This window comes from Cetorhinus maximus, unplaced genomic scaffold, assembly GCF_964194155.1.
Source record: "Cetorhinus maximus unplaced genomic scaffold, sCetMax3.hap1.1 HAP1_SCAFFOLD_305, whole genome shotgun sequence".
NCBI lineage: Eukaryota > Metazoa > Chordata > Chondrichthyes > Lamniformes > Cetorhinidae > Cetorhinus > Cetorhinus maximus.
The window spans coordinates 146,375-162,018 of NW_027596258.1; the positions used below are offsets into that span (position 1 = coordinate 146,375).

General features: G+C 42.1%; 4 non-coding genes across 4 annotated transcripts; 2 read left to right on the forward strand and 2 right to left on the reverse strand.

Moving 5' to 3' along the window:
• Positions 1 to 6,254: 6,254 nt before the first annotated feature.
• trnal-aag (transfer RNA leucine (anticodon AAG)) lies at positions 6,255 to 6,336 on the reverse strand. The gene has a single exon. It is a non-coding gene; the product is annotated as a tRNA-Leu (tRNA).
• Positions 6,337 to 8,364: 2,028 nt separating this feature from the next.
• trnan-guu (transfer RNA asparagine (anticodon GUU)) lies at positions 8,365 to 8,438 on the forward strand. The gene has a single exon. It is a non-coding gene; the product is annotated as a tRNA-Asn (tRNA).
• Positions 8,439 to 12,252: 3,814 nt separating this feature from the next.
• Positions 12,253 to 12,324, reverse strand: trnae-uuc (transfer RNA glutamic acid (anticodon UUC)). Its single transcript has one exon. It is a non-coding gene; the product is annotated as a tRNA-Glu (tRNA).
• Positions 12,325 to 14,728: 2,404 nt separating this feature from the next.
• Positions 14,729 to 14,802, forward strand: trnat-ugu (transfer RNA threonine (anticodon UGU)). The gene has a single exon. It is a non-coding gene; the product is annotated as a tRNA-Thr (tRNA).
• Positions 14,803 to 15,644: the final 842 nt, after the last annotated feature.

The following is a 15,644-nucleotide window of genomic DNA, read 5'->3' on the forward strand; positions in this document are numbered from 1 at the left end:
TGCACAAGTCCATGCGCTGTTTATATAACACGATGTCCTGTCTCTGTTGTTATTGCTGACAGGCTGGTTAATAAAGCATATGGTATCTGAGGCTTTATAAATTGGGGCACAGAGTTCAAAAGCAAAGAGTTTTTCGAACACTGTTAAAGTCTCAGCATGAGCATTTGCGTCCAGTTCTGGGCACCACACTTTAGGACAAGTGTGAACGTATCAGTGAGAGAGTAGGAAAGATTCACGGGAATGGTTCCAGGGATGAGGACCTCCAGTTAAACTGGTAGATTAGAGGAATTGGGAGTGCTTTCCATAGGGAAGAAAAGGTTGAGGTAGAATTTATAGATGTATTCAAAATCTAGATGTGTCTGGACAGAGTAGAAAGTAGAAAACGGTCCAATTGGTGGAAGGATGGAGAACCGAGGGGCACAGATTTAAGGTAATTGGGAAAATAAGCATCAGCGACACAAGGAAACTCTTTTTCTCATGTAGAGAGTGGATAGGACCTTGAATGGACTGCGTGAAGATGTGGTGGAGGTCGTGACAAACGAGGCATTCAAAATGGAATTGGATAATTATATGAAAAGGAGGGAAACATCTGGCCTACGGGGAGCAGACAGAGGGTGGCAGGAGATGAACTATTCCTTCACAGTACAAGAACAGTAAGAACGAACGGAAAGGCCTTTAAGTAGTGATAAAACTACGAATATTATAGGGTTTTATGTTGATATGAAATAATATTTATGTTATCTTTACAGCTCAGTTTGAGTTTCTGCTACTGAGGCTATGTAGATTTTAGGCTGGGAGCAGGAACTGGTGTTATTGCCTTAATTACTTTAAGGTACCGAGAAGCCTAGGTTCAATGAATTATATTTGTTTTATTTGAATTGTGCAGTTGAGGGATTCTTTGTCAGTTTCAAACGGATAAACAAAAAAGGTGAATTCAGCAGCTTTAACTTAACACGACACCTCATCTTAAAACTAAATGATCTATGACTTGGTTCAATTGATGAACCATATCCGTAGAGCAGAAGATCTGTATTGGAGGGCAGCCTTTGTCTTGACATAACTGTAGGAAGTGTTATTAACATTTACTAATAATGTATCGTATCACTGGTATGGTGCTAAAACAAGTGTTGACGTGGCTATATACGATAAGTTGTATTATTGATAAGAATATATAACATTGTTTGCAATAGCTCTGTATTTACAGGGGTGTGTTACTTGCTCACAATTGAATATACATCCGGGGGCCCAGGGAATAAGAGATGCAGATTTGTCTTCAGTGTTCATGGCTTTAGATACAGAGATGAAGTGACACCAAATGAGCCTCACCCCAAGCCAATGAAAGAGGTTAATTTTGATTCTTCCACAAATAAAGAAGTACTATTTGATAGCCATTGCAGACATGGCTGCAGGAGGACATCAAAGAGCATTTTGGAAGGACATGAACAGAAGAAATGGTGGAAGGATGGCTCTGCTAGTTAATGATCATTTAGCAGAATAGAGAGGGATGACCAAAACTCTTGAAAGCAGGATGGTTTGGTGGAAACGGTTTGGATAGAGATGTAAAATGGGAAAGTAGAGAAATCGCTGGTAGGAGTCGTGTGCAGGCCTTCTAATCGTAACCACATGGTAGCACAGAGGAAGAAATAATGGGAACTTGTCGGAAAGGCACGATCATAATCATGGGAGATTTTAAACTACGTATAGACGGGGAAAGTCAGATGGGCAAAGGTAGCCCAGATGAGGAGCTGATAGAATGCTTCCGGGATTGTTAGCTTTCGAGAGAGCAGGCTATATCAAACCTGGTATTGTGCAACGTGATTGGATTCATTAATGGCCTCATGGTGAAGGCGCCCCTCGGTGGCAGTGACCATCGCATGATTGAATTTTACATTCTGTTTGAGGGAGAGAGGAGAGAGTCCGAGACTGTGTTTTAAGGCTAAATGAGGGCAATTATGAGGGCATGAAAGCAGAACTGACTAAAGTGAATTGGCAAATTAAGTTAATGGATAGGTCAATAGAGAAGTAATGGTAAACATTTTAGGGCATATATCAAGATACACAGGATAGATACATTCCAGCGAGTAAAAAAAATGTCCAGGGGACAACACACCATCCTTGGTTAACTAGAAAGGTGAATGATAGTACCAAACTTAAAGAAAACAAATATATGATTGTGCATTGATAGGTGGAATGCCAGTAGATTGGGCAGAAGAGAAGGAACAGCTTCAGATGACTAAATGTTAAATAAGGAGCGGAATAAAATAAAATACAAAAGAAAGTTAGCCACAAATATAAAAACAGATGGTAAGAGCTTCTATGAATATTTTTTCTGTAAAGAAACGAGTTACCAAAGTGATCGTTCGCACCAGAGAAAGTGAGTCTGAAGAATTGTTAATGGAAACCACGGAAATGGCAGATGAATCGAACAGGTACTTTGCATCAGTAGTTACTATAGAGGATACAATTAACATTCCAGAGGCAGCTGCAAATCAGGAAATGGAAGGTAGGGAGGAAGTCAGGAAAATTACAATCACCAGTGAAGTGGTACTGAGTAAATAGTTGGAGCTGCGGGCTGACAACTGCCCGGGTCCTGATGGACTTCATCCTGGGGTCTGAAAAGAGGTGGCTAGTGAGATAGTTGATGCATTGCTTTAATGTTTTTCCAAGCTCACTAGATTCAGCGGAGGTCCCTTTAGTTTGGGATAGAAATGGGAAGGAGACAGGAAGTGGGAAACTGCAGGCCAGTTAGGTTGACATCTGTTATGGGGAAAATATTAGAAGCTACTATGAAAAAAAGCTGTAGCAGATAACTTTGATAAGTTCAAGGTAATCAGGGAGAGCCAGCATGATTTTGAGGAAGTAACATGGCCTGTGGATAAATGGGAACCGATGGATATACTGTAGTAAGGTTAGCAGAAGGCATTGGATAAAGTGCCACATCAAAGATTATTATGGAAGACAAAAGCCCATCGTATATTGGGTAACATATTAGTATGGATAGAAGATTGGCTGGCTAACAGGAATAAATTGAATTTTCAGGTTGGCAAGGTGTAACGAGTAGTGTGCCAAAGGACTCAGTGCTAGGACCTCAACTGTTTACAATTTGTATAAATGAGTTGCATGAAGGGATGGAAGGGATGGTTGCCAAATTTGCTGATGACGCAAAGATAGGTAGGAAAGTAAGTTGTGAAGAGGACATAAGGAGGCTACAAAAAGACATGGATTGGTAAAGCGAGTGGGCAAAGATCTGGCTAACGGAGTATAATATTAGAAATTTGAAATTGTCCATTTTGGCAGGAAGAATAAAAGAGAAGCATATTATCTAAATGGTGAGAGATTGCAGAGCTCTGAGATTCAGTAATCTGGATGTCTTAGTGTGTGAATCACAAAAGGCTAGTATGCAGGTACAGCAAGTAATTAGTAAATAGAAAGTTATCATTTATTGAAAGGGGAATTGAATTAAAAAGTAGGGATGCTATGCTTCGGTTACATAAAGCACTAGTGAGACCACATCTGGAGTACTGTGTGCAGTTTTGGTCGTCTTATTTATGGAAGGATGTAAATGCGTTAGAATCAGTTCAGAGAAAGTTTACCAGACTCACACCTGGAGTGGGCAGTTTGTTTTATGAGGAAAGATTAGACAGGCTAGGCTGGAGTTTAGAAGAGTAACAGGCGACTTGGTTGAAACATGTGAGATTCTGGGGGTCCTTGACAGCGAGGGTGTACAGAGGATGTTTTGTCTTATGGGAGAATCTGGAACCAGGGATCACTGTTTAAACATAAGGCGCTGCTCCTTTAAAACGTAGATGAGGCGATTTCTCTCTCTCTCTCTCTCTGGGTCGTGAGTCTTTGGAGCTCCCTTCCTGATAATATTGCTTCATAAATTTTACTTGATCCTTAAATACCACTTATTGGGAACTTTTTAGGTCAGGCACAATTAAATACTCCATTAATATAAATCAAGAATTCGGAACGTAGATATATTAACTAAAATGGTTTTATATGTCAAAATCTCCTAAGCTTTACAGGCCTCCTTCTGTGCTGCAAGCAATCCATGATTCAATGATTTATATAACAAGCATTAACTGAAATTAGCATTTACACGGCATTGACTATAGCAGCGTTTGTCCAGCAGATGGCAGTGAAGCCGAGGTTCGTTTACATTAAACAGTCATTGTGTCAATTGTTACCGGAATGGGCTTTATCTCTGTTCAAATTAAACTAGACTCCGTCTCTGATCATATCACAGGGTCATATTTCTGATCATTTTACCGCAGGTCATGTTTATTTGTTTCCTTACTCAGCCCAATCTCTGTTGATATACCGGGTCCGGGCCCTCTTTATATTGTATCAAACCTTCTCTCAGTTATGACTGCACTGAATCATCTCTCGGCTAACATGACATTAGGTCGTGTCTCAATTGTTACTGAACTTGGCCCTGTCTCTTTTAATACTAAAACAGAACATGCTCATGTTTGCATCACACGAGGCTGTGTCTCACTTTTTACTCTGCCACGTTCATACTAAACTAGACAATTTCACAGTTAATGCTGCGCATATCAATTTTTCTGTTTATATCACACAATGTCCTTTCTCTGTTACTATTGTACTATGCCAAGTCTCTCTCATTGCTGCACTTGTCCATGTTTCTATTGCTATTAATCTAGGTACTTGGTTAGGACTGATTGCACTAGGTCTTATTTTAATTTATATTGCACAAGGTCCTTTATCAAGTTAAACTGCACTAGACCCTGTGTCAGTTTCCTTACTTTAGATCCTGTCTCCTTTATTACTCCCTCAGTCCATGTCTCTGTTCAAATTACACACGCTACTGCCTCATCTGTTGCTGCACCCCGCACTTCCTCGCTTTATAATCCACGAGATCACATTTCTGTTTACGTCACACTAGATCATCTCTCTGTTCATATCAAACTAGGTCATGTCTCTGCTGACATTCCGCTGGACGTTTCCTTGCATGTGTTTATATTGAAATAGACCCTGTCTTTTTGTATTCAGTGCAGACCATGCCTGTGATTACATTACACAAGGCCACGTCTATTACTAATACGCTGGACCTTGTCTCAGTAATTATTGAACTTGACCCAGTTTCCTTTTATATTATTGAAGATGTTGTAGCAATAATTTGTGCACTCCACCCTGTCTCAGTATTACTGCACCTGACCCTGTCTCGGTTTATATTCAAATGGATCCTATCATAATATTACACCAGAATCAGTGGAGTGAGAGCTGGAGATCTGCCTCAGAGCTGGAAATGTCACCCGTGCAACAGGTCGAGAATAAATATAGAGGTGAAGATAGGGACTGAGAGAAGGGCTGTGATAGGTGGCAAAGCCCTAACCAGAGAAATGTTTGTGCAAGGCAAAATATAGCGGAAATAAGGGAGGCTTTACTGTTTACACCAACACAAATACCTCCCAGATCTGGTTCCATATCTCGTGTTAAATGAGAAGAAAACTTCTCGCTGAAGCTTCCACTTTTTAGCTGCACCTCCTTCCAAACATTGCAAACTCCCCCTGCATCTTCCATCTTGATATTTTTCTCTGTGACATTTTGATTTGAAACTGCACAACCAATGTGAATAAAGTTTGTGATGGGAAAAAGATGTTCATGCTCTTGGAGAACTGAACCACAATGACACACACACAGGAACAAACACAGACATATACACCGAGAGTGAAAAAGGGCAAGGGATTGTCTCTAAGGAGAGACAAACACCCAGAAATCAAGCCTGACACCAACCTGTTTCCGTTTTTGTTCCATTTCTCGCTGCAACTTTTGTGAATGTTTGCAGACGAATAGACATTCGAGAACGCTGGAGGTTTTAGATGGTTTTTATGCAACTTATTCGGACAATTAATTGTGCAGATACACTGTAAAATTCAGGAATGATAAGAAGCGTAATTGGCAGGATTCCAGCCTACGTGTGGAGATCCCAATGCATTCAAAACATGCCGCCTTAAACACTCAGTCACGAATCCAAGCCCCAGATTTGGATTAATGATGTTTGTATAAAATCATAGACGGCTACATCAGACGGTCATTCAGCATGTCGACTCTCTGGAAGGGCACGTCAACTCCTGCAGTTCCGCACCCCGCCTTTTCCCTACAGAAATTCATATTTATATTGCCTCTCCTCGTTCTTCCCATGAAAATAAAACACAGCACACTCCGCTGGTGTCTGTTGATTTGAATGGGGCTGCTGCAGATCCAGAAAGGTACATTACCTGAACGCTTGGCAGTGGTGGGATTCGAACCCACGCCTCCGAAGAGACTGCAGCCTTAATCCATCGCCTTAGACCGCTGGGCCACACTACCACGTTACGTATCGATGCTCCTAATTCCCTTCACTGGGATTATCATCGAAATAGAACAGAAGCAAAGGAGCAGAAATAGGTCATTGGGAAACTCGAACCAAGTCCGCCAGTTAATCAGTTCAACCTGCACTTTGTAACATACAGAAATCATCTCCAATATTAACTTCATTATTTCAGTTTTTCACTATTTCAATGTTTCAAATGATGTGTTTTTTTTCCTGTGGTGACTGTGCGTGTTTGCTCAATGAAATGTTGGTAAAAGGTATCGACTGAGGAAAATGAGGAGATGATTGGTCAGAATAGACATTTGTTTTGTGAAAATTCGATCTGAAGTCAACTATTTTTAAAATTTGAATAATTGTAAAAGAATTCAGAGTCCAACCCTTCATCTCAATGAGTCAGGGAATCTTTGTTAATTTTCACACACTGAGCAAGGACACGGCAGCAGCTCCTGCGCCTCTTTCAATATTGTTTCTCTTAACTCAGAGTTTTCAAAAGGGAATTGGACAATGACTTGAAAGGGAAAAAAATTCAGGGTTATGGAAAGAGACAAATAAATTGAGATTAACTCGAAAGCTCTTTGTGGAAAACTGACATCGATACTATGGGCCTCTTGTACAGTTGTGCCTTTTGATGATGACATTATTGGATTAGTCTGTCTCCAGCATCCCCAAAGAGAGCAGCTGAATTCCATGTCTTCAAAATAAAGACTCAATGTGTTGCCGCATGATGACACCGCTTAACATTTTACTGAGACCCATTGAGCTTTTCTCCTGTCCCCTGTTTCTGCAGGGCAGTGGTTATCATGTTTATCTAATATGTGAAGAATTGCCTCGTTCGAAACTGGCCAGAACCATCATCAAAACTTGCAGATTGAAGTTTGTTAAAGACAGCAGGATGTGGTCATGTGTCCTGGTCACTGTTTATCTTTCGATCAAGATTATAAGATCTGCGCATTGTCAAGTCCCTGGCTTTGGGTGTTTGTTGAGCAGCGATTGGCTGCCGTACTCCCTGCATGAAAACAATGACTCTCCTTCAGAAAGTACTTCAATAAAACCAAAATACTGGAAATCTGAAATAAAAACATAAAACGCAGGTAGAACTCAGCAGGTCTGAGAGTGTCTGTGGAAAGCAAAACCTGCTGAGTTTCTCCAGTATTTTCTGTTTTTATTTCAAAAAGTGCTTAATTGGCTTGAAAGTGGTTTCAGACATCCGTTGGTCAGGAAAAGCGCTGTATAAATGCAAGTCTGTCTTTCCTTAACTATCTTTAAATCCCAATCCTCTGGTTACTGACCCCCGTCAGTGGAAAGAGTATCTCCCTCTCTGCAACATCCAGCCGCCCGTCCCCACTGCCCCCACCCACATTATTTCGAACAGCTCCATGAAATCTCCACTTAAACTTCTTTGCTCTGAAGAGAACAATCCCGGTCTCTATAATCTCTCCACAAAACTGAATTTCCTCATTCCTGGACACGATGCAAGGCAATTGAGATGAGATTTTGGAAAATATTGTCAGTTGGCAGGTGGGAAAATGGAGAAGGAACCAAAACAGAAAACCCAGTCTCCAGCTTTGTGAATCTTTAGAAACTCTTTGGGAACCGGAATTAGAGGAGAATGAAGGGTGAACTGTCTGACTGACCAGAGACAGTCAAGGCACCTTTCCCTTCTTTAAGACGCTGGAATATTGACTCTGATGTTATCAGTGAAATGAACTGATCTGAGACATTGACAGCGTTCTCGTTACTGCACATCAGGAATTCAAACTTAATTTCGGCTTCGGGACAATGAGAATATTTGGTAACAGTTAAGACATGCAAAGGATCGAAGGGAGACGGCACCAGTTGTAGGGGAGCTGGTTCCCGGTGACATGGATGTATCTGCAGTGGGTTGGATCAGACTGTTTCCATGTATCCACAATGAATGCCCCACTCTTTATTTTGGAAGAGTAAAAATGATAGAGACAATTGTCATTCCAGTAGCAGCAATCTGAAGATTTAACTCACTGATACCCTGGGAAAAGTCTTCATCAGTCTCTGTGGCGCAATTGGTCAGCGCGTTCGGATGTTAACCGAAAGGTTGGTGGTTCGAGACCACTCAGAGGCGAAGCTTTTACTATTTTCTCACCATCGGCATTATCACACAGTTCCGGGCTGTCATTGGCTACTTGCGCTGAAACGAAAGACCCCCAAAATGTTGCCAGTTCCACTGTTATTAAGTGAGCTCCCAGGTAAGTGCCTTTTTTCGAATATTAATTTCAAATATAATGAGAAAACAATTAGACATACCATGTACCGATATCTAGCACATTGGAATTTTATGAAATTTATTACATTGGATTGAAACAAACCCATCAATGATTCTCTCTTCCTCAGCTCCACAATGAGTAAGACAGGGAAAAGCAGAAAAGCAGCAATATTCCGGCCCTGCACTCTCCAATGACCCGCTGCCAGCAGAAAGCGGCGACTGCAGCTTCCATCAGCGGGTTACTGCCCATCCCTGGAACGCAAGATACTCCAACCCGGGCCAAACTTCCCAAAACGCCGAGCACAGACTCAGGAAAACAGAGGTAGATTATATCCCGGTCACTAAACCTCCGAGCAGCATTTAAAGAATACCCGAGTTAGTGAGTCACAAATAAAAGTCACACAAACTTTCTAAATGTTTTCATTGTAAAATTCCTTCATTTTATTGATAAGTTAACTGTTGTGAATCTGAAAATGTGCACCATGGGATTTGTGTTACTGAGTGACGTTTTTCCATTGTTTGTCCGTCAGGTTTGTAATCCAAATTGTGTTGGATATTGAAGCGATCCTGATTTCAAAATGAGGTCACAAAGCAGCTAAACATTAAATCCAGAAACAAATCCTGAGGAAAATGGATCACAATGTTTGGAAGGAGGTGCAGCTGAGAAGCGGAAACTGTGAATGATGTAATTGATGAATGAATGAAAAGCATTGGCTTCTTGGTCAGTCACCACAGCCGAGTGGTTAAATGGATGGTTCTAATTTCCTTTGGAGTCTCCGCAGGTAAATTCAAACCTTACCGAATGTTCTTCTTATTATTGCTGATTTCAACCAGGTGTCCACTGAACTCCCGGATCAATGGAAGAAAAAATATCTAAAAATTCTCCTGATTTTTGGACTCTAAGGGAATGAAGGGCGATCGGGATTGGGTGAGAAATTGGTGTTGAGGTTGGGGATCCGCCATGATCTTGTTAAGTGACGGAGGAGGCTTATGGGGCCTTATGAAGTATTCCTGATTCTTTGCTCCTGTTCTATTTGAGTAGCAATACCAGCCAAGGTGATGGGCACTAATAGCTTGAGTTCGGTAGATTCGCTCTAGGTGGTTGAAGGTGTCACTCTTCACTGAGTGGTGAAAACGATGTTTTTAAAATCCACTGGGGTTTCCCGAGGAAAGTTCAAATCTTACCAACAGTGCTTCTTATTATTGTTGATTTCAACCAGGTGTCCACAGAACTCTCGGATCAATGGAAGAAAAAGCATCCAAAAATTCTCCTGATTTTTGGACTCTAAGGGAATGAAGGGCGATCGGGATCGGGTGAGAAATTGGTGTTGAGGTTGGGGATCCGCCATGATCTTATTAAGTGACGGAGGAGGCTTATGGGGCCTTATGACGTATTGTTGCTGCTTTGATTCTGTTCTGTTTCAGTAACAACGGGCAATAGCATCCTGAGCTCGGTAATTCAGCTGAGATGTTGTAGGTGCTGGTTTAAGGTTTCACTATTTATTGAGGCGTGGTTTCTGGTCCCACTTCTGCTAAAATTGTGCTGTTGGTCGAAAAGGTGCCAGCTCGCAGTTAGAGCAGGTGTGTGCGGTGTTTCACTTTAACAGGAAGAACGAGGAGACACAATAAAAATATAAATGGCTGTGGGGAAAATGTGGGGTTGTCGAATTAGCTAAATTCCTCTTCCATATGCTGGCATGGACAGACTGGGCCGAATTTCCTCCTCCCTTGTTGTAACCATCTATAATTTTATACCAACAACACTAAACCCTCCATAGGACCAGTCATCGTGGCCGAGTGGTTCAGGTGATGGAGTCCAGACCCAGTTAAGGCGATGTGGAATAGCATCGTGAGCTTGGTAGCGCAGCTGTAGTGGTTGTTAATGGTTTAAGGTCTCATTTTTATTGAGGCGTGGTTTCAAATCCCAGTGCTGTTAAAATTGCCCTATTGGTCGAAAAGGTGCCAGCTCACAGTTAAAGCAGGTGTGTGCCGTGTTTCACTTTAACAGTAACACTGAGGAGAGACAATAAAAATATAAATGGCTGCGGAGAAAAGGCGGGATTGCTGAATTCCTCTTCCGTGAGATTGCACGGACACGATGGGCCGAATGTCCTTCTTCTCTGCTATGGCCGCCTACAACTTTATACCAACAAAATTACCCTCTGCAGAGGGGCAGTCATCGTAGCCGGGTGGTTAGGCGATGGAGTCCAAATCCATTGGAGTTTCCTGCTTCTCATTATTCCTGGTTTTATTCTGTGACTACAAAGTTAATTATCGATTATATTGAATAAAATCCATCAAAACAAGTGGACGTTTTCCTACTTCTGTTCATTCACGAAACCTGAAGTGGAAATGGAGCAAAACTTGGTGTCATGCTTGCTTTCTGGCAGTTTGTCTCTCCTTAGAGACAATCCCTTGCCCTCTGTCAGTCTCGGTGTTTATCCCTGTGCGTGTTCCTCTGTGTGTGTCAATGTGGTTCAGTTCCCGAGGAGGTGAACACATTTTTACCATCACAAACTGTATTCACATTAGTTGTGCAGCTTCAGATGAAAATGTTACAGAGAAAAATATCAGGATGAAAGATGCAAGAGGAGTTTGCAATGTTTGGAAGGAGGTGCAGCTAAGAAGTGGAAGATATGAATGATGTTATTGATGAATGAGAGGAATGTATTGCAACCTTGGGGCTTGTGTAGTTCGATTACATTCTACACTTTGAAATTCAGAACAAGCTGAGGATCCAGGTGGAAAGCAACAGTTGTCTCCATGTATGTTGGGATATGAGATACATATGTTATGTGTGTCCGGCTAGTTCAACTGGTAGATCAAAGGCTCTAAATCTCAGGGTCGTGAGCTCGCCGCACGATGAGTGCAGCTTCTTTCAAACAAATAACCACCAACCTCTGTTCCTTTGAAACTGGCACAAGACGGATTTTCACCACTCATTCAAAGCACTTCCATGTCACATCTCTTTCTGTCTCACCTCCAGCTCTCTCCGCCCTTCCAGGAGCTGTTTGACCACACACAGTCAGTTAGTGCGAACGTAATACACAACTTGATTGGTTTACAGATAACAGGCTAAAGAGACACCAGGATCTTCCTGATTCTCCCAGGTACTGATTACAGGAATGTGCACAGTGCCGATTATCCACAGTCACACTCTCCTTCCAGTCTTGTCTACGTTGTTCAGCTTTGAAATTTCTCGTATTTTCGCACTGGATTTCATTGTGAAGAAAGCAGAGTTGTGATAAGCTTATATTGTTCAGCAGATATACTGCAAGAAGTTACATAACAGGCTGATGGTAACAGTGCTCTTTGGTCGCGGTGAGCTCCAGTGAAGGATTGGCACCAATAATGTGTCGTTCAATTAGTCTTGTGATTGGTTGATCCATCAGGAGTGATATTTTTGTCAATGCAAACAGTAGGCACCAGAATTTTCCCTTCTCCCACCCATATTTTGCCTGGCACCACCATCCCTCTGGCCAGTGCTTTGCAAACAGCCCTTCTCTTGTCCTTCTTTCACTCCGCTTCTATCTTTGTTCCCAGCCTGTTCTAAGTTTGATATTTCCAGCTCTGAGCCTAAACTTAAACTGATTCTGGTGGAGCTGCTAAATGTTTTCAATCAATAAGTAATTAATACTCATTTTGACAATTCCACAAGATCAATAAAACTGCATTCCCTGACCGGGAATCGAACCCGGGCCGCGGCGGTGAAAGCGCCGAATCCTGACCACTAGACCACCAGGGAAACAAGAAAATTTTCGTTTCCGTTTCATTTATTGACGCTGCTTTTATCCATGTTTCCATTTTAAATGCAATGAATTCTTCAGTCAATTACAACAACAGTTTCTGTGAGCTGGGACATGAAATTGACAGTGAGGTGAAATATCCCCACAAGCTGCTCATGTGTAACTGTCAATTCCTTAAACCCACCAACCTGATCACTGCGGCTGTTGTGAAACTGACAAGGGAACACATGGCAGACATTCATCACTGAAAGTAACTGACACACTTCTAAACACTTTCATGTCGCATCTGTTTCTGCTTCTGCCCCTGCCTCGCCTCCAGCTCCCTCTGCCCGTCCAGCTCCCAGGTCAATTAGCTGTTTGATGCAGACACAGTCAGTTCATGAACCCAAGCTTTCCTTGGAAAGCAGGGACAGAGATTGTGGGACCCAAGGATTTTAGAAAGAAGGGGTTTGCAGATGACATGGTAAAGATAATCTGGGATCTCATCTTCCTGATTCTCCCAGACACTGATGACAGGAATGTGCACAGTGCCGATTATCCAGAGTCGCAGGCTCCTTCCAGTCTTGTGCACGTAGTTGAGCTTTGAACCCACTCGCAAAAGTGGATTATAAAATGGCAGAATGAGTGTGAAAGAAGTGGTGTTGGGAAATATCAAATTATAGAAAGTTACAGCAAAGGAAGAGGCCATTCGGCCCTGTGTGCTGCTTTCAAAGAACTCCAAAGAAGAGTCACACGGAATTGAAACATTAATTCTTTTTCTCTCTCCAGAAATATTGCCAGACATGCTGAATTTTTCAAGAATTTTCTTTTTTAACTCAGATTTCCCGCATCCACAGTATTTTGCTTTTATCTCTGGGTTTCTAGCCCAGTGACAATGCCAATACGCCATCTCCTGAATGCTCTGATATGATATGGACATGTTTTCCCGAAGGAAGTGCTGTTAGTAGCGGACGAGTGTTGAGGGCGATGGTTCTGACATCCATCGGGGTTTCCTCAATGTTGGTTTGCTGACTGCGGTTCTCATTATTCCCGATGTTGACCAACAGAATTAGTTATCGGGTAAATAGAATCAAACAAAAACTTCCGCGCTTTCTTATTTCCATTCATCTGCAAGGATTTGCGAAATCTGCAGACGGAAATGGAGTAAAACTGAGCGAGTTTGGTGACATCCTATCTTTCTGGATGTTTGTCTCTCCTTAGCCCTCTGTCACTGTCGATGTCTGTTTGTCTGTGAGTGTCCCGCTGTGTGTGTCAATGTGGTTCAGTTCCTCGTTTTTAGCAATCCCCACTTTATTCACCTTACTTGTGTGGCTTCATATTAAAATCGTACAGAGAAAATAAAAACCGGTTTAAAAGGTTCAGGAGGAATTTTCTTTCTGTATTTCTGAGTGGAGACTGTTCAGTTACTAAGTGTCCGTATGTTACAAAGCGGAGGGCGATTGAAATTTTCACTGAGCAACATTTAAACAGACACCGAGTCCGTGTGGTCGAGTGGTTAAGGCAATGGACACATCGAGAGCATGAATTTGTAAATACAAACAGTCCAAAATGATACCCCTCGGACATTAGGAACTGTATTTCTTCTCGAAGCTGTTCCACGTGTGACATTTGCAGCTCTGATGTAAAACTTCAACTCTCACTCCACTGATTCGGGCGGAGCTCTTGTGCGTTTCCGTTTTCAATCAATAAGTAAATCAGGCCTGTTTTAACAGTTTGTACCAGACCAATAAACCTTCATTGCCTGGCCGGGAATCGAGTCCGGGCCACGGCGGTGAAATGGCCGAATCCTTACCTCTAAATCACGAGGAAAGCTGTCTAGAACTCTTGCAACGTGCTTTATCTGGGCCACATTTGCCATTTTTCAGACACTTTCACCAGAGGTGTTTTTAAGGGGTAGCTGCAGTGAAGGATTGGCACCAATATCGTGTCGTTCAACTGGTCTGGTTCCAAATCCTGCTCAGGAATTTAAGAAAAGCTTTGAGTTTGCTCAGTGTCTTGACTTCAAAAGAGAGAATGTAAGAAAGTACATTCCCCCAAGCGTGTAATAAAATGTCGGAATGACTGGGAAATTATGCTGGGAGACATAAAATTATAGACAGTTACAGCAAAGAAAGAGGCCATTCGGCCTGGCGCGCTGCTTTCAAAGAGCAGTTGTGATTGGTTGGTCAGGAGTGATATTTGTATCAGTGTAAACAGTCGGCAGTAAAATCTCTCACATTACCGCGGCAGACATTCATCACTGAAAGCAACTGAACACTTCAAATTCTGCCGCTTTCATGTCGCATCTTTAACTTCCTGTTCTCCCTTTCAGGCATTTCCAGGTCTATCAAATATCATTCATGCAGAATGTTGTCCTGTTCCTCGTTCCACTAGGAGACTTACTGTGAGTGGTATAGTGTAGTTGGCTCCATAGCTCAGTGGTTTAGAGCACTGGTCTTGTAAACCAGGGGTCGTGAGTTCAATTCTCACTGGGGCCTGCAATTAACTTTTATGAAATTTGGCAACAAGGTAACTTTTGAGCAGAGCACTGTAAATCCAAAATCAAAAAATACCTGGAAAAACTCAGCAGGTCCGACAGCATCTGCGGAGAGGAATATAGTTAATGTTTCGAGTCTGTATGGCTCTTCAACAAAACCTGTATCGGAAGGTCATGTCAGTGGGCAACAAGATGGCAGATGCAATTTAAAGTAGGCAGGTGCGATTATGTTCACTTGGTTATAAAAATGAGAACAACAGAATGCTTTTAAAATGTGAGAAATCTGTAAGTGCTGATGTTCAAAGAAACTTGGCTGTGCTTGTACAAGCAAAGTAGAAAGTTAGCATGCAGGATCAGCATGTTGGCCTTTATTGCAAGGGGATTGGAGAGCAAGAATAAAGAAGGCTTGTTACAGGGTTTTGGTGAGACGGCATCTGGAATCCCGTGTGCTGTTTTCATCTCCACATTTATAAAAAAATAGACTTGCATTGGGGACGGTGCAGGGAAGGTTCACTAAATTGATCTCTGGAATGTGCTGGTTGTCCTAAAATGAAAGGATTTTATTCTCTGGAGTTTAGAAGAATGAAAACTAATCTGATTGAAACCTGTAAAATTCTGAGAGGGCTTGATAGGGTAGACACAGGGATTGTTTCCGCTGGTCAGGGAGTCTAAAACACTGGGGCACAGTCTCAGGGTAAAGGGTCGATAATTTCGGGCTGAGATGAGGAGAAATTACTTCATCCAAAGGGTTGTGAATCTTTGAATTCTCTACCCAGAGGGTTGTGGATGTTCCATCATTGAATACATTTAAGGCCGGGATGGATAGATGTTTGGTCTCTCGGG